The sequence below is a fragment of the Hyperolius riggenbachi genome, chromosome 2, assembly GCF_040937935.1.
Source record: "Hyperolius riggenbachi isolate aHypRig1 chromosome 2, aHypRig1.pri, whole genome shotgun sequence".
NCBI lineage: Eukaryota > Metazoa > Chordata > Amphibia > Anura > Hyperoliidae > Hyperolius > Hyperolius riggenbachi.
In genome coordinates this window covers 349516570-349533215 of record NC_090647.1, presented here as the reverse complement: position 1 = coordinate 349533215, position 16646 = coordinate 349516570, and the positions used below count along the sequence as shown (strand labels likewise).

The window sequence follows — 16646 nt, the reverse complement described above, 5'->3', positions numbered from 1 at the left end:
GAACTTCCGCGGAAAGTTCGGTTCGCGTTAAAGTTCGCGAACCGCAATAGACTTCAATGGGGATGCGAACTTTGAAAAAAAAAAAATAATTATGCTGGCCACAAAAGTGATGGAAAAGATGTTTCAAGGGGTCTAACACCTGGAGGGGGGCATGGCGGAGTGGGATACATGCCAAAAGTCCCCAGGAAAAATCTGGATTTGACGCAAAGCAGCGTTTTAAGGGCAGAAATCACATTGAATGCTAAATGACAGGCCTAAAGTGCTTTAAAACATCTTGCATGTGTATACATCAATCAGGTAGTGTAATTAAGGTACTGCTTCACACTGACACACCAAACTCACCGTGTAACGCACCGCAAACAGCTGTTTGTGTAGTGACGGCCGTGCTGGACTGGTGCGCACCATGGCAAGAGTGCAGGTTTTGGTGGCTTTACAGCCCATATGGTCGCCTGGCTGATGTAGCTGAATGACAGAACAGTGACTGTCCAGCTGATCAAATTTGGTCTGACCACAATGAAGCAACGACCTTATTATCTTTTGTGTGCCCCCCGAGACACTCATCTAGGCGCCGGTCATTGCTTCATTGTGATACGCAAGCCCCTTCACCACGGCAAGGTAATGATCACGAAGGGGAATGGGCGCATGTACATGCCTTTTCTTTTGTTGTTGCAGCTGCCCGCAGTGCAGCCAGAAAAATTAGGCAGTCATGTACACGCACCAGAAAAATTATTACAGCAGCCGCTGCTAGCAGCGGCCTAAAAAATTCAGCAATCCGCCTGGAGTCCCGGACCCTGTTGGTGGTGGCGGAGAAGGTAGTCAAGCGGCCTGCAGGCAGACATGCTGTGTGGAGGGACTGGGAGCGACTTAGTCTTCTTGGGGCAGGCCAGGCAGCCAGTCACACGGCGTGCAGGCAGAGATGCTGTGTGTGCGGGGACTGACTTAGTCTTGGGGCGGGCAGCAGCCCTCCGGGATCCATGCCTCATTCATTTTGATAAAGGTGAGGTACTTAACACTTTTGTGACTTAGGCGACTTCTCTTCTCTGTGACAATGCCTCCAGCTGCGCTGAAGGTCCTTTCTGACAGGACGCTTGCGGCAGGGCAGGAGAGAAGTTGGATGGCAAATTGGGACAGCTCTGGCCACAGGTCAAGCCTGCGCACCCAGTAGTTCAAGGGTTCCTCATCGCTGTTCACAGCAGTGTCTACATCCACACTTAAGGCCAGGTAGTCGGCTACCTGCCGTTCCAGGCGTTGGTGGAGGGTGGATCCGGAAGGGCTACGACGAGGCGTTGGACTAAAGAACGTCCGCATGTCCGACATCACCATGAGATCGCTGGAGCGTCCTGTCTTTGACTGCGTGGACACGGGAGGAGGATTAGTGGCAGTGGTACCTTGCTGGCGTTGTGCTGTCACATCACCCTTAAAGGCATTGTAAAGCATAGTTGACAGCTGGTTCTGCATGTGCTGCATCCTTTCCACCTTCCGGTGAGTTGGTAACAGGTCCGCCACTTTGTGCCTGTACCGAGGGTCTAGTAGTGTGGCCACCCAGTACAGCTCATTCCCCTTGAGGTTTTTTATACGGGGGTCCCTCAACAGGCAGGACAGCATAAAAGACGACATCTGCACAAAGTCGGATCCAGTACCCTCCATCTCCTCTTGCTCTTCCTCAGTGACGTCAGGTAAGTCAACCTCCTCCCCCCAGCCGCGAACAATACCACGGGAAGGTTGAGCAGCACAAGCCCCTTGCGACGCCTGCTGCGGTTGTTCTCCTGCCGCTGTCCCCTCCTCCTCCCCCAAAGAAACACCTTGCTCATCATCCTCTGAGTCTGACTCGTCTTCTGCACACGACTTCTCTTCTTCCTCCTCCTCCCCCCTCTGTGCTGCCGCAGGTGTTGAGGAAACAGCTGGGTCTGATGAAAATTGGTCCCATGCCTGTTCCTGCCGTAACGGTTCCTGGTCACGCTCATTCACAGCTTCATCCGCCACTCTACGCACAGCACGCTCCAAGAAGTAAGCGTAGGGAATTAAGTCGCTGATGGTGCCCTCACTGCGGCTCACCAGGTTGGTCACCTCCTCAAACGGCCGCATGAGCCTGCATGCATTTTTCATCAGTGTCCAGTTGTCGGGCCAGAACATCCCCATCTTCCCAGACTGTTTCATTCTACTGTAGTTGTAGAGGTAGTGGGTCACGGCTTTCTTCTGTTCTAGCAGGCGGGAGAACATGAGCAGGGTCGAGTTCCAGCGAGTCGGGCTATCGCAAATGAGGCGTCTCACCGGCATGTTGTTTTTGCGCTGAATTTCCGCAAAGCGTGCCATGGCTGTGTAAGACCGCCTCAAATGCCCACAGAACTTCCTGGCCTGCTTCAGGACATTCGCTAAGCCAGGGTAGTTTGCCACAAATCTTTGAACCACTAGATTCATGACATGTGCCATGCAGGGTATGTGTGTCAGCTTCCCCATATGCAAAGCGGCAAGCAGATTGCTGCCGTTGTCGCACACCACGTTGCCTATCTCCAGGTGGTGCGGGGTCAGCCACTCATCCACCTGTTTCTTTAGAGCAGCCAGGAGAGCTGCTCCAGTGTGACTCTCCGCTTTGAGACAAGACATGTCTAAGATGGCGTGACACCGTCTTACCTGGCATGCAGCATAGGCCCTGCGGAGCTGGGGCTGTGTAGCTGGAGAGGAGAACTGCCACTCAGCCAAGGAGGAGGAGGACAGCGAAGAGCATGTAGCAGGAGGAGAGGAGGTGGCAGGAGGCCTGCCTGCAAGCCGTGGAGGTGTCACAATTTGGTCCGCTGCGCCCTGCTTGCCATCGTTCACCACCAGGTTCACCCAATGGGCTGTGTACGTAATGTAGCGGCCCTGCCCGTGCTTGGCAGACCAGGCATCCGTGGTCAGGTGTACCCTTGACCCAACGCTCTTCGCAAGAGATGACACCACTTGCCTCTCAACTTCACGGTGCAGTTGGGGTATGGCCTTTCTCAAACAATAAGTGCGGCTTGGCATCTTCCACTGCGGTGTTCCGATGGCCACAAATTTACGGAAGGCCTCAGAGTCCACCAGCCGGTATGGTAACAGCTGCCGAGCTAACAGTTCCGCCACGCCAGCTGTCAGACGCCGGGCAAGGGGGTGACTGGCCGAAATTGGCTTCTTCCGCTCAAACATTTCCTTCACGGACACCTGACTGCTGCTGTGGGCAGAGGAGCAGGAACCGCTCAAGGGCAGAGGCGGAGTGGAGGAGGGTGCCTGTGAAGGTGGAAGGGAGAAAGCGGCAGAAGCAGATAATGCACCTGATGGAGGAGGAAAAGGAGAAGGAGGGTGGCTTTGCTTTTGTGTGCTGCTGCTGCTTTTGCTCAGGTGGCCATCCCATTGCTGTTTGTGCCTTTTCTCCAGGTGCCTTCGTAAGGCACTTGTCCCTACGTGAGTGTTGGCCTTTCCACGGCTCAATTTTTGTTGGCAGAGCGAACAGATGGCTTTGGTCCGATCTGAGGCACACACATTAAAAAATTTCCACACCGCTGAGCCACCCTGGGATGTGGGCACTATGGGGACCTCAGCAGCTGATGCTGAAGGGCAAGTTGGCTGGCTGTACATAGGTGGCGATACATGGTGCCGGACTCTGCCACCAGCTGTTTCTGACGAAGAGCTGCCCCAGCTTCTTTCAGCAACTTCTCTCCTCCTACTACTCTCTGACTCCCCCTCTGAACTGTCCCCCTCTTCATTTCCTCTATTGGGAACATACAGAGGATCCCTATCATCGTCATCATCGTAATCATCCTGCCCAGCTTCGCTTGCCTCAGACAAATCCAAACATGCACCATCAGTAGGTCCTTCATCCTCCTTACACGTTACATCCATAGTGTTGCCGGGTAACTCAAATATATGAGCTGGTGAAAATTCATCTGGCTGTAACAACAATGGCTGTGCGTCAGTGATTTCAACACTAAATAATTCTTGCGAAGTGTCAAATGCAGCGGAAGTGGTGCTAGTAGTAGCGCTGGTGGCTGAGCAAGATGAGGTGTTCTGTGTCGCTAAATACTCAACCACGTCCTGACAATCTTGGGACGTGATGGGACGTGCCTTCTTCCGAGCACTGTACTGTGGGCCAGGTCCACACGAAATTACATTTACACGACCTCGCGCAGACCTGCCGGGTGGCCTTCCTCTGGCTCTGGCACTACCTCTTCCTCTACCTGTTTTGTCCATATCGGGTATGCACGGAGTGGTATATCACACTGCGTGCACTCACGTAGGTAGGTGGGTTCATTTAACTGCACAGGTATGCGCACTGATGCGGTGGGTTCACTGAACAGAACAGGTATACAGTGGCAGGTTCACAGAACAGGTATGCAGTGGCAGGTTCACTGAACACAACAGGTATGCAGTGGCGGGTTCACTAAACAGGTATACAGTGGCGGGTCCACTGAACAGAACAGGTATGCAGTGGCGGGTTCACTGAACACAACAGGTATGCAGTGGCGGGTTCACAGAACAGGTATGCAGTGGCAGGTTCACTGAACACAACAGGTATGCAGTGGCGGGTTCACTAAACAGGTATACAGTGGCGGGTCCACTGAACAGAACAGGTATGCAGTGGCGGGTTCACTGAACACAACAGGTATGCAGTGGCGGGTTCACAGAACAGGTATGCAGTGGCAGGTTCACTGAACACAACAGGTATGCAGTGGCGGGTTCACTAAACAGGTATACAGTGGCGGGTCCACTGAACAGAACAGGTATGCAGTGGCGGGTTCACTGAACACAACAGGTATGCAGTGGCGGGTTCACTAAACAGTACAGGTATACAGTGGCGGGTTCACTGAACACAACAGGTATGCAGTGGCGGGTTCACTGAACAGGTATACAGTGCGGGTTCACTGAACAGAACAGGTATGCAGTGGTGGGTTCACTGAACAGGTATGCAGTGGTGGGTTCACAGAACAGGTATGCAGTGGCGGGTTCACTGAACAGTACAGGTATACAGTGGCGGGTTCACTGAACACAACAGGTATGCAGTGGCGGGTTCACTGAACAGGTATACAGTGGCGGGTTCACTGAACAGAACAGGTATGCAGTGGTGGGTTCACTGAACAGGTATGCAGTGGTGGGTTCACAGAACAGGTATGCAGTGGCGGGTTCACTGAACACAACAGGTATGCAGTGGTGGGTTCACTGAACAGGTATGCAGTGTTGGGTTCACAGAACAGGTATGCAGTGGTGGGTTCACAGCACAGGTATGCAGTGGTGGGTTCACTGAACAGGTATACAGTGGCGGGTCCACTGAACAGAACAGGTATGCAGTGGCGGGTTCACTGAACAGGTATGCAGTGGTGGGTTCACAGCACAGGTATGCAGTGGTGGGTTCACTGAACAGGTATGCAGTGGTGGGTTCACAGCACAGGTATGCAGTGGTGGGTTCACAGCACAGGTATGCAGTGGTGGGTTCACAGCACAGGTATGCAGTGGTGGGTTCACAGCACAGGTATGCAGTGGTGGGTTCACAGCACAGGTATGCAGTGGTGGGTTCACAGCACAGGTATGCAGTGGTGGGTTTACAGGTATGTGGCCAGACAGGAACAAGTTAAGCCTAACTAATCTTTCCCTCAGAGACAGTCTGCAGCAGCTCGCCCTACTCTCACTAACGCAGGCAGCACACGAGTGACCGTAATGGCCGCCGCTGCCTGCCTTATATAAGGGGGGTGGGGCTCCAGGGGCTAGTGTAGCCTAATTGGCTACACTGGGCCTGCTGACTGTGATGTAGAGGGTCAAAGTTGACCCTCCATGTGCATTATGGGGCGAACCGAACTTCCGCAAAGGTTCACCTGCGGGACGCGAACCACTGAAGTTCGCATGGAACCGTTCGCAGGCGAGCCGTTCGGCCCAACTCTAATTTTGTGTAAAATCCACAGTTCCCTTCAGGTCACAGAAGAGATAGCGGTGGCAGCAGCATGGGCATTATTATGTCATCACCTTCATGGCAATTTTATATATAGAATGAGTTGGACACAAGATACACATAAATTAGTCTCCGAATAGATGTTCGGGTGGATTTGGGCTTGATTCATGTCGTTCTTGAACAGAAGCTCTGAAACGTTAATCTGTTTTTTTTCTGCATCCTGCTACTTAATTATGTGAACATTCCATATGTACATATTTAATTAGCAGGATACAGATTTTGCTGGTATCCACCTGAACAAAACGTCATACACCTACACTAGCCCAGTGGGTACTTATGTTGGGCTCAGAGAGTACTTGCACTTACTGCATTAAATTCATTACAGTTTATTGTGAGATAAAACATTTTTAAAACATTCGCTATTTTAAACAAACAAATTAGTATATGGGCCTTAAAGCTGGCCACTAACCGTCCAATTTCTAGCGAAAAATCATTTGAGTGATCAGAAATTCTGATCGGAAGTGAAATATTGTGATATTTATATATTTATATTATATTATATATATATATATATATATATATATATATATATATATATATATATATATATATATATATATATATATATTTATATTTATATTGTTCACTACACCATCAACGAACCAATCTTTGCTTCCTATCACAACCAACAAGAAAATTCAAATTTTGATTCAACGAAAATTCATTCGGACAACATTTTTTTCACTCATTCATAATCGATTGTGTCCACCAATGGAGATTATTTACAACCAATCCGATCAGAATTTCTGATCGCTCGAACGATTTTTCGCTAGAAATTGGACCGTTAGTGGCCACCTTTAAGTTAATTAAAAGCATTCATACAAAAGTATGGGGTACTCTTAGAAATATACATTTTCAATGGGTTGAAAGCAAAGAAATATACGTGTGCTGAGGGTTCTTGAGATGATGGTACTGACAAAATGCGGTATTCTAAAAACACCATCTTTCATAATAACAATGTTGAGAATACACTGATCTAGGCAATGGAGAATCATTTTCTAGTATATTTTAAAATAAAGCCACACTTTCTTAAAGGGCACCCGAGGTGAAAATAAACTAATGAAATAAAGAATATCCTCCTTCTCCTAAAAATGACTTTTTAAGATATTCCACGGATTTATTTTATATTTAAATCTACTTTTTATGTTTTTGTTGTTTTATTGTTTTTGCTCAATGACACATTCATTGAAGTATGCCAGAGCTAAAATCTATGAACTATTGATCCTTTTTATCTCTTTCCTGCTCTCAGAAGCCATTTTCTGCTAGGAAAGTATTTTATAGTTCTAATTTCCTATCAGTGAGGGTCACACTATAGTCTGACCCAGTCCTGACTTAGACAGGAACTGCCACTTACATACCTGATGTTTAACTCTTTCAGTCAGAGAAAGAAAAAAAGGAACAATGAACACAACTTAGCTATTTGTATGTTTGACACTGTACATACACATGTCTATTTCATCATGTCATGTTACCTCGGGTATCCTTTAACCTTTTCACCCTGGAGGAACCCTTTACATAATTTTTGGATCTCAGGGAACCCCTGCATTAGCAGAGAGAGAGAGGGGGGATTTTATTTTGCAGGAGATGCAGTCTTTAAAATTCAATGTTCTTCCTCTATAATACACCTTATTATAGTAGCCTGTGTCAGTGTTTCTTATTAGGCTGCATTTCCACTTGTGCGTTGCGGAATCGCCGGGAAATCACCGCAGACGAAATCGCATGCGGGTGCGATTTTGCATGCGTTTTTTCCCGCGATTTCGCATAGGGTAGTAGGTGGGCGATTTTAACCATGTCACATCACCTCCTATGTGAAATCGCATGCGAAATCGTGGGTAAAAACGCATGCCAAAATCACATGCGATTTCCATATTAGATACATTGTATGCAATTCGCTTAGCAGTGTGCGGGAAGCGAATTCTGACGGCTCTGCTGAAAAACAAAAACGCTCCGCACAACGCACAAGTGTAAACAGGCCCATCCACTTGTAATGGCTGTGCGAATCCGCATGCTGACAATGCATGCGGATTCGCTATAGTGGAAATGAGCCCATACAGTTCCTACAATTATAGTGAGCCCCTATAATAGGGCTCTTTTTATACTGCCTATCATACTGTTTTTATAACTGCGCTCCTTATTATAGTGATCCCCAATGTAGCCCTTTTTATAGAGGAAGCAAGGAGGTATTTTCCACCCCACCAACTGGGGCCAGTCACACTGGAGGGAGACCCACTAGGGAACCCCTGCAATGTGCTCAAGGAATCCTCGGAGAAAGCCCAATATACACTGTATGTTTCAGAGCATAATAGGTTAACTACAGGACACAGAAGCTTAGGCTACTGAAGGTGGAAAAAATACATCCTAAGTATTCATTTCATGTGACTCACAATTCTCATTCCGGAAGATCAGAGAAAAAAATCTGCACTAGTACTGCAAAAATAGAGAGAAATAGAATATAGAGGTGAATGTAGGCAGCCAAATTATCCTCGTCACTGTTTTGTTAACCGTGCCAGCTGGAGTATGACAGTGAGCAAGCTTTAATATTTGAAACACTAATATTCCACTACTATTCCAGAGACATGTGAGTATTTTGTTGTGGTCAATTTCTGCCAACACATTTTTTTCCCTTCTTAGTTTTGGATGGAGTGGTTGCACAAAATTATTTCCCATACTGCACTGCTGTGAACATAGTACAAGTACATTACAATATCAGGAACTTTTCTACAGAACTTATCAGATGTGCAGCATTGGGAGTTTTATTTACAATTACTGTTCTGGTGTCAACTGACATTTTGGAATTTTAATGAGTTATCTGGGATGCATTAAATAAAACGGTCCATTCAATTAGGTTAGTCATTGCAATTTATTTTAGAGTACATTATTCCCTTATAAAGTGCTCTGAAAAACTGCCAAAACATTTTTCCCCTCTTTTCAGTTTTTGAGCATTTGAATGCAAGATTTCGAAACTTTAACTTTCTGACCCAGTTCTGTATAATGCCAGAAGGAGAAACTTAACGTTTGGAAAACCTGCAATAAACCATGTACAATTAGTCATTAAATGTATTACCCAAATCAACACTTGTTGGTCTTATGTCTGCATGTTTGCTCGTCGACTAACACCGGACCACACTTCACTTTGAGCGAGTGTTTTCTTAGAAAAATGTACTAAGGATGGTCATTGAGATGCCAATGAGCTGCATTTGATTCCAAGATGCATAAACTTTGCATCCACGTGAAAATATTAGCATCTCACTGAACATACTATGGGAGAAGATTCAATTGACAGGGCCACTGCTATATAATGGTATTTATATGCACTAGAATTTCCTCACATGGTTCTTTAAAGAGAAGATCTAGTGTAAGTACAGGAGCCCCCCTTTCAGAGACCTTTGACTCTATTCAGCGAACTGTCACTGCAGCAGTAAATATCCTGTTTGTCCTGCCAAGTCCATAGAAAATAATAGGATGCTCTGGAGAAAGTCAAGCAACTTATGCAACTTACTTGTATTCTGATCTGGGAAAAACTTGAGATAAACTGTCACCTGGAACAATCATGAAAAATTGCTTCTAACGGCATTTGTTCCACTGGCTAATGGCCACCGGGTAAATGGCCACTGAAGAACATCAGATGCATAAGAATAGTGATTGATCATCCATTACACACTCACACGCAGATGGGATTGAAATAAAGGGGAGGAGGAACAACAAGACCATAAGGAACCTTTGTGTGTGGGGTTGGGGAAGGGGAGGTATAGTATGATGTTTTTTTCTCAACAGAGTTTTGGGGTTGGTTTGTTTTTTCATCTAGAGTTCTCCCTTAACAATTAGCAGAACCTACTAAGCAGAAGTCATTCTACTGTCTTTAAGAATACACTCTTGTCTATTTACCTCATAAGTTAAATATACTATATTTTTTTCACCTTCGATGATCAATTGTAATTGTGTCAGGTAAAAATCTAGCACCATGTTATTTAAGGCTGCATTCACACTAGGGGGTCGATTCACTAAAGCGTCATAACTGCTTTAGTGAATTGCTATCTGCAAAAGGTTACTCCGCGTGATAAGCGGAGGTTTGTGCGCGATCACGTGAAAAGCGCACATGATCGCGCGCAAACCTCCACTTATCACGCGGAGTAACCTTTTGAACGTGCAAAGGTTTGCGCGTGGCAGATCACGTGATAACTGCTGTGATAGCAGTTATCTCGATTTAGTAAATCGACCCCTATGTGTGTTGGGGTGCACTATTACGTCAGTTATAATTGCACAGCAGCATACTGCAATAGTGCCACAATGGGCCCATTCACATTTGCGCATTGGCTCTGCAATGTATTGGGCTCTGTCGTAATAATGTAAGCCAAGCTGTGCACTACCATTTAATACACATGTTACTCCTGCATAAGAAATAAAAAAAAAACAGGTATCGTGCCTTTCCGAAAGCCACTGATTTATAAATCCAGAGCAATATGCCGCATGCACCAATGATTGAATTGGGTGATAAATATTCAACACCTGTATGGGCCTTCAACCTCCAATCATTTGGCTTGCCAGTGAGGGAGTGTGGGAGGATTTTGATACTTCTCTAGCTGGTATCTTTCAAACATTTTGTTAAATGTATAAATTACAGATGTTATCACTATTGGAACTATCTAGAACAGGAGGCTAGAGATAATCTCACCGAAGGGAACAAATATATCAATAAAAACTGACACCTATTTCAAACGTTTTCCTCAACATATCCAAAACTTAAGAAACAAAGTTGCCTTCACTTGTACTTCCAGTTTCAGATTTCACCAGACATGCTTAGCACCACCAAGCAGCCCAATAATCTTCAATTGCAAGGAAGAGGAGACTGCTGTGCCAGATATCTGATTATTTGAAGAATGGAACATAATCCCAGGTCTCCAGTATCAGATGTGCAGTGCAGAGGTGCTGATCCGCTGCTAAGCTTCCTCAGCATCACACACAGCAGGGTTTCTAGCACTGTCCATCAGAGTGACCCCAGAGTGGCAACATAGAGCAACAAAGCCGCGAGTTTGGCTAATGATGAATGCGGATGATCAGTATTAATATTATAGGTATAGCATTTCTCACCTCGTTTCACTAATGGGCTTGTGGAAGTCGCCCTCGTATGTGTCAGCTTCCTGTAGGTGTCCTGCGAGGCAGATCTGCTCCTGCCACACTATACATGTGTGAGTGAGACGCCTGCGCTGTGTGCTGCCGCTGTCCTGTCTCCCGGAGGTGCGACTGTCACTGTGGCTGCCTGTCACTGCCAGAAGTTTAACCTGCCACATGAGTGCTAGTATGATAATGACTGCACTGAGCTGCTGTACGATGTATGGCACTGTGTACTGCTGAAAGGCAAAGGTAAAATAAAGCGATGTGTGGCTTACCCAGCATGTGTAGATCTGGCGTCAGAGCTTGCTGCCAGTTGTAATTCCCCAGGAGAGCGTCCCCCTGATAGTCAAGTCCCCCACATACTAAGTTCTTGCCAAGTTACACATGTAGTAGGACGGGTTATGTCTCTTCACAGCACTGGCTGAGCTTGGAGGCAGAGAGCTAGTAGTAATCATATTCCATGTCACCAGCTTAGAATGCATGCTGTTCCTGTTAGTCAGGTCACACCCCACAAACCAGTCTCCAGTGGACAGTCTGTCACGAAGCTTAGAAACTTCCTTGCACAGGCAGTGTAGCATGCAGCTCCAGCCAGGTGAGGCCTGTCAGTATGGAAAAATGTGTGGTTATATCTTGAAATATTGGCACTATGCTATTTTCAGTTGTATATCCAGATTTTTTTTTAACTTCGGTTACCACTCAAGGACATTCCCGGGGTATGGCGGCAGAGGTGGGGGGGGGGGGGGGGCGCTTCCAGAGTCTCCAGCAGAAGTCTGTGCACACTGGCTACGTTGCGCTGCATTTTTATAATCGCAAAGCCTTTTTGAAAATAATGAAAATTGTGATGAACTGTACACAGTGGTGCAAAGCAATTTTTAGAAAATTGCAATCGCAGTGGCTGCAAAGCTTTTTGAATGATGCATTTGACAGAATCTGCTTACAAAAACATGATGCGATTGGTTGCCAACCGCCGGAGCCCCGAATTACCCTTACGCTCCCCGTGCAGCATTACATTGCTGCTATGGGGCACCTGGTTTTGGTGAGTGCCGTGCACCGAAACCACCTGCTTCGCTCTCTGGCTTAATGGGGTTCTCTGGCTATATGGGTGGCTCTCTGGTTTTATAGGGGTTCTCTGGCTTAATGGGGTATTAATGGGGTATCTGGCTATATAGGGGTCCTCTCTGGTTAAAAGGGTGGCGGAGGAGCTCCTTGGCTACCTAAACAGGGGGCTCTCTGGCTACATGGGGGCTCTCTGGCTACCTACATGGGAGTTAGGGCTCCCTGGTTACGTACAAAGTGGGCTCCCTGACAACTGCTGGGGGGGGTTGCATCTGGCAAATTAATGCTGGGGCTCCTGTGGCTACTTATACAGGCTGGGGGTTCACCTCTGCTTAGTTATTTTGGGGCTACCTAAAACTGGGGGGCACTTCTAGCTACCGCATCGCAATAGTGAGCTGAGTCTACTGGGGGAGGGGCACAATTTATACACCATTGCCCTGGGAGCTCGATAGCCTATCAGTCACAACTTTTCCACCATGTCACTCTGACCACACTTTCTCTAGGAGTGAGAGGAAGTGTGGTCAGAGGGACATTGCCTAACAGGCCTCCCACAGTCCCGCTCACCACCTTGTAGGAGGCATTTTGGGAAGGAGGACAATTGGCAGCTGAAGCCACATCCCTCACCCCAAAAGATTACAAGGCAGGTAAGTTGGTACCCCAATGCAACAACCGCTCTTTCTTCGCAGTACTAGATTTTTCTCCGCCACACTATCTGCACCCAGTCTTTTTCCAAAATTGTCCCTAGACTATTGCAAGGGTAGTAGACTATGACTGGGGCAGAGGTGTAACTACAAACCTTGGGCCCAGGCTCCATGGAAAAGTTTCTTGGGATTCTGCTCCCTAGGAAACCAATTCCCTGTGAACAAGTACAGCCATCCTCCACAAAATGTCATACCTCTCACTTCTCAACCCCCCAACACACACACACACACACACACACACACACACACACACAAACATACCACCAACACACACACACCACAAATGCAGACACCATTCCCCTCCCTCCATAACTAATAGGACTGGTTCACACTCTGATCGCTGGGGAAATCACAAGCGCAAATCACGCAGAATCGCAAAATTTTAGTTAAAATCCGAACATGATCCGAACGCAATCATGGGTTAGCGTCGCTCCAAGCACAGAGTGTGAACTAGCCCTCAGGGCTTGTTTACACCTAGGATGTTTTGTGTTATATTAAGCGCCGGCGATTTTCAAAATTACCCTAAAAGCGCTTGTGCAATGATTTCCTATGAGAGTATTCACATCTGGGCGGTTCGTTTCCGATCCAATCCGCTCAGCAAAGCGTTGCCTGTACCATTTTTGGGGCGATTTGCCTCAATGGAAGGTATAGGGAAATTGCAAAGCGCTTGAAAATGCGCTTTGTATAGTGATTTCCCCAGTGCTTTCGTGAATAAATACATTGTACTTTAATTTTCGGGTGAAAGAGTTCACTTCCCGACTGACGTCAGGAAGTGAAAAATCTGAATCGCTCTGCAAAAGCGCTTGCAAGAGCACTTTATACAAAATCGAAGCACGCAGGTAAGCGCCAGGAGGGAGGAAAAAAAACGCCCCAAAAAATCAAAAATTGCTGGCGTCATTGATTCGCCCTAAAAATGGTACAGGCAGTGCTTTGCTGAGCGGAAAGCAGACGAAACGCGCTGATATGAGCTATCCCATAAGGATTCATTGCACAAGTGTTTTTAGGGCTTTTTTATCGCCAGCGCTAAAAAATAGGCGAAAACGCCCTAGGTGTGAACGAGCCCTTCTTGTCCATACCACAGAGTACTGCAGCAGAACTGTTATACACTTCAGTGCTGGGTCAGTCCATTCTCCTGTTCACCACAACTGCGCTGTATGCCTCTTAAAGTAGCAGGATCAGCTATACTATGCCAAGAAAAAAACAACACATTTATATGTAGATAAGTAATTGCTCTACTTACATAACAGATGTATTGTACTGTCCATGTTTTGATTTCAGTGAATTTTACGTTAGGGACACGTTAGGGTCAGGGAGAAGCATGATGGGAACGCCAATTGCCTAAGATTCACTGGCATTATCACTGTGGAAGTGCTCCGGAGGGGAGGGAACCGAGAACAAATGTTGCTACAACAGGAAGCGAGGATAATCTCGGTCACTAAAGCATGTGGCCCGCTAGGATTGAACGACAGGAATGAACTACATTGTTTCCTGAACAAATATAATTAATGCAACTATGTATATCGTTCCTTCTCCTTTAGCTGTAAATATGACTGCTTCTTGTTGTATGTCCTTTTTATGTACTTTCCTCTTTTTCTTTCTATTACTTCCTTTTTTTTCCTTTTTGGATCAATAATGTTGTGCAATATGCAGTAATATGCTTAGCATGGAAGATGTATTAATGTTTGTATTTTTATACATTTTTGTACAGCCAAATGATCACCTATATTATGTGGATTGCCCCGGACATCCAGATGGAATTGTCCCAATGACTAAGACTATTGTGAGTGGACTAGCGGTGAATACCGCATATCCAACACTATCTATGGAGGTACTCTTTTCCTGGAGGAATGAAGGGATTAATCCGCACAGCGTAGCCAACTAGAGTTGCAGCTTGGTTTCTATGGCAACCCATCTGACGCTGCCGGTTCCTCTACAGATCGTCCCCCAGTGACGTGCACTAAGCAGTGAGCCGATAGGCAGGGAGACTTGCAGCTCGCGGATTGGCTGGAGCCGCTCACGTGCTATGCAGACAAGCAGTGGGGCGTGAACAGGAAATGGTGAGCGCTAGCATGCGTTTCAAGCTGGTTATGGTGCTGCGACGATATGGTGAGTGTGATGGCTTTTTCTATAAATATGGAATGTCTTGCAAATGTATTTTAGCCTCTGAAGAAGTAGGTTATATACCTGCGAAACAGCTGTCAGGCATACCCCTTCCCCCCACTGCAGACCACTGTGTAACCCGGCCACAATAAAGGGACTTTTATGCAGCAGTACCCGTTTCTCTTCTCCTTTCTAAGTAAAATTTATATAGTAATTAAAGAGAATTCTGTTACTAGAATTTGCCATCTTGGTTCCCTCTCACTGAAGCCAATACTGATGTAATTTCCTCACTTACTCTTTTTTTTTCCTCCTAGAATCTCTGTCATAGCTGCTTGCTTGTGAGCACAGCCAGCATAGATTGTATTTCTGTTCACACTGAACAGCCAATCAGTGAGGAGCAGAAATGTAGTAGGGGAGACAACAAGCTTCCCTCTCTCACTGTCTTCGGCGATAGTGAGAATAGAGACAGTCTGGCTGAGATAAGCTTTATTACAGCAGAAACATTTCTAAATACATTGGAGTGTTTGCACTGCAGGGTGAGGTTCCAGGCTGTACAATGAACACAGAGCACTGGGTAAATGACATTTTTGTGGCTGATTATCCCTCTTTACGTGATGTGCATTCAGAGCCAAATGGAGTAGAGGTATGCTGCAGCATAGTACGTTGCTTCTGTAAATAGTAGAGAGGACCAAGGCAGCACTGGAGCAGGAAAAACTCAGCTGCACTGCTCTGCTAATTTACCTGTATGGTTCAAGATAGGTTGGCAAGCATTCCTGAAAATAGGCAGGCTAGAACAGACCAGATTTGAAGCCCGTAGAAACTGTATATTGAACAGGAGGAGGGGAGTGGTGGAAGAGTGGAGCTGCATTGGTTTTATTTCAATTTCTTTTCATGTTTTCTCTTACTTTTATTTTATTTGCACCAATGGGAGCACTTACTGAGGCATTGGAGTCCGCTAGTTTATGACGGTAATCTTAAAGAGAAACCGTAACCAAGAATTGAACTTCATCCCAATCAGTAACTGATATCCCCTTTCCCATGAGAAATATTTTCCTTTTCTCAAACGGATCATTGGGGGGTTCTGTATGGCTGATATAGTGGTGAAACCCCTCCCACAGTGTGATGTCAAGACCATAGGTCTGACATCACACAGTGGGAGCCTTGTTTTATTGTGGGAAATAACAGCTGTTTACAAGTGCCAAAAATACAAGCAGCATCTCCTTCCACTGACATCACCTCCCAGTAGTAAAAATGTCACCATATGATAAATGTCAGAATGTAAATCAGGGAGAGGAAAGCTTTTACAATGGGCAAACACTGACTAAATCATTTATAAATAATTATTGTAAAAATGAAGCACTTTTTTTATTACATTATTTATACTGGAGTTCCTCTTTATATATGCATATGCCAACAATGATGACCAAGGTTTAAAGTTGACCTATATACATGGTAAATGTGTATTTTCTGTGCACGTTTTTCTGCATGCGTTTTCTGTACACCATGTGTATTTGAATGCATAAAAACGCACAAGTTTTTTTCACAACTTTCACAAAGTAATTGATAGAGAAAATGCACACAATGTGCAGAATTAATCTGCATGATGACATTTTTTTTCTCTGCGTGTGAAAACACATTTATTTATATATAAAGCGCCGACATATTACGCAGCGCTGGTTCACATTTAAATGTGAACTAGTTTATTGATTAACCTATTTTGGTTC

The 16646-nt window shown here is 46.0% G+C and overlaps 1 protein-coding gene across 2 annotated transcripts in view; it reads right to left on the bottom strand.

Annotated features, from left to right (window-relative positions):
- Nucleotides 1–11504, bottom strand: part of SLC45A3 (solute carrier family 45 member 3) — an 89388-nt gene extending 77884 nt beyond the window's left edge. The window contains exon 1 of one of the 2 annotated variants that reach the window (XM_068269556.1): nt 11341–11504. The gene's annotated coding sequence lies outside the window, so the exon portion shown is untranslated. Of the gene's footprint in view, nt 1–11041; nt 11117–11340 lie in introns of those variants that run through there. The other variant, XM_068269557.1, reaches the window with a different exon arrangement.
- Nucleotides 11505–16646: the final 5142 nt, after the last annotated feature.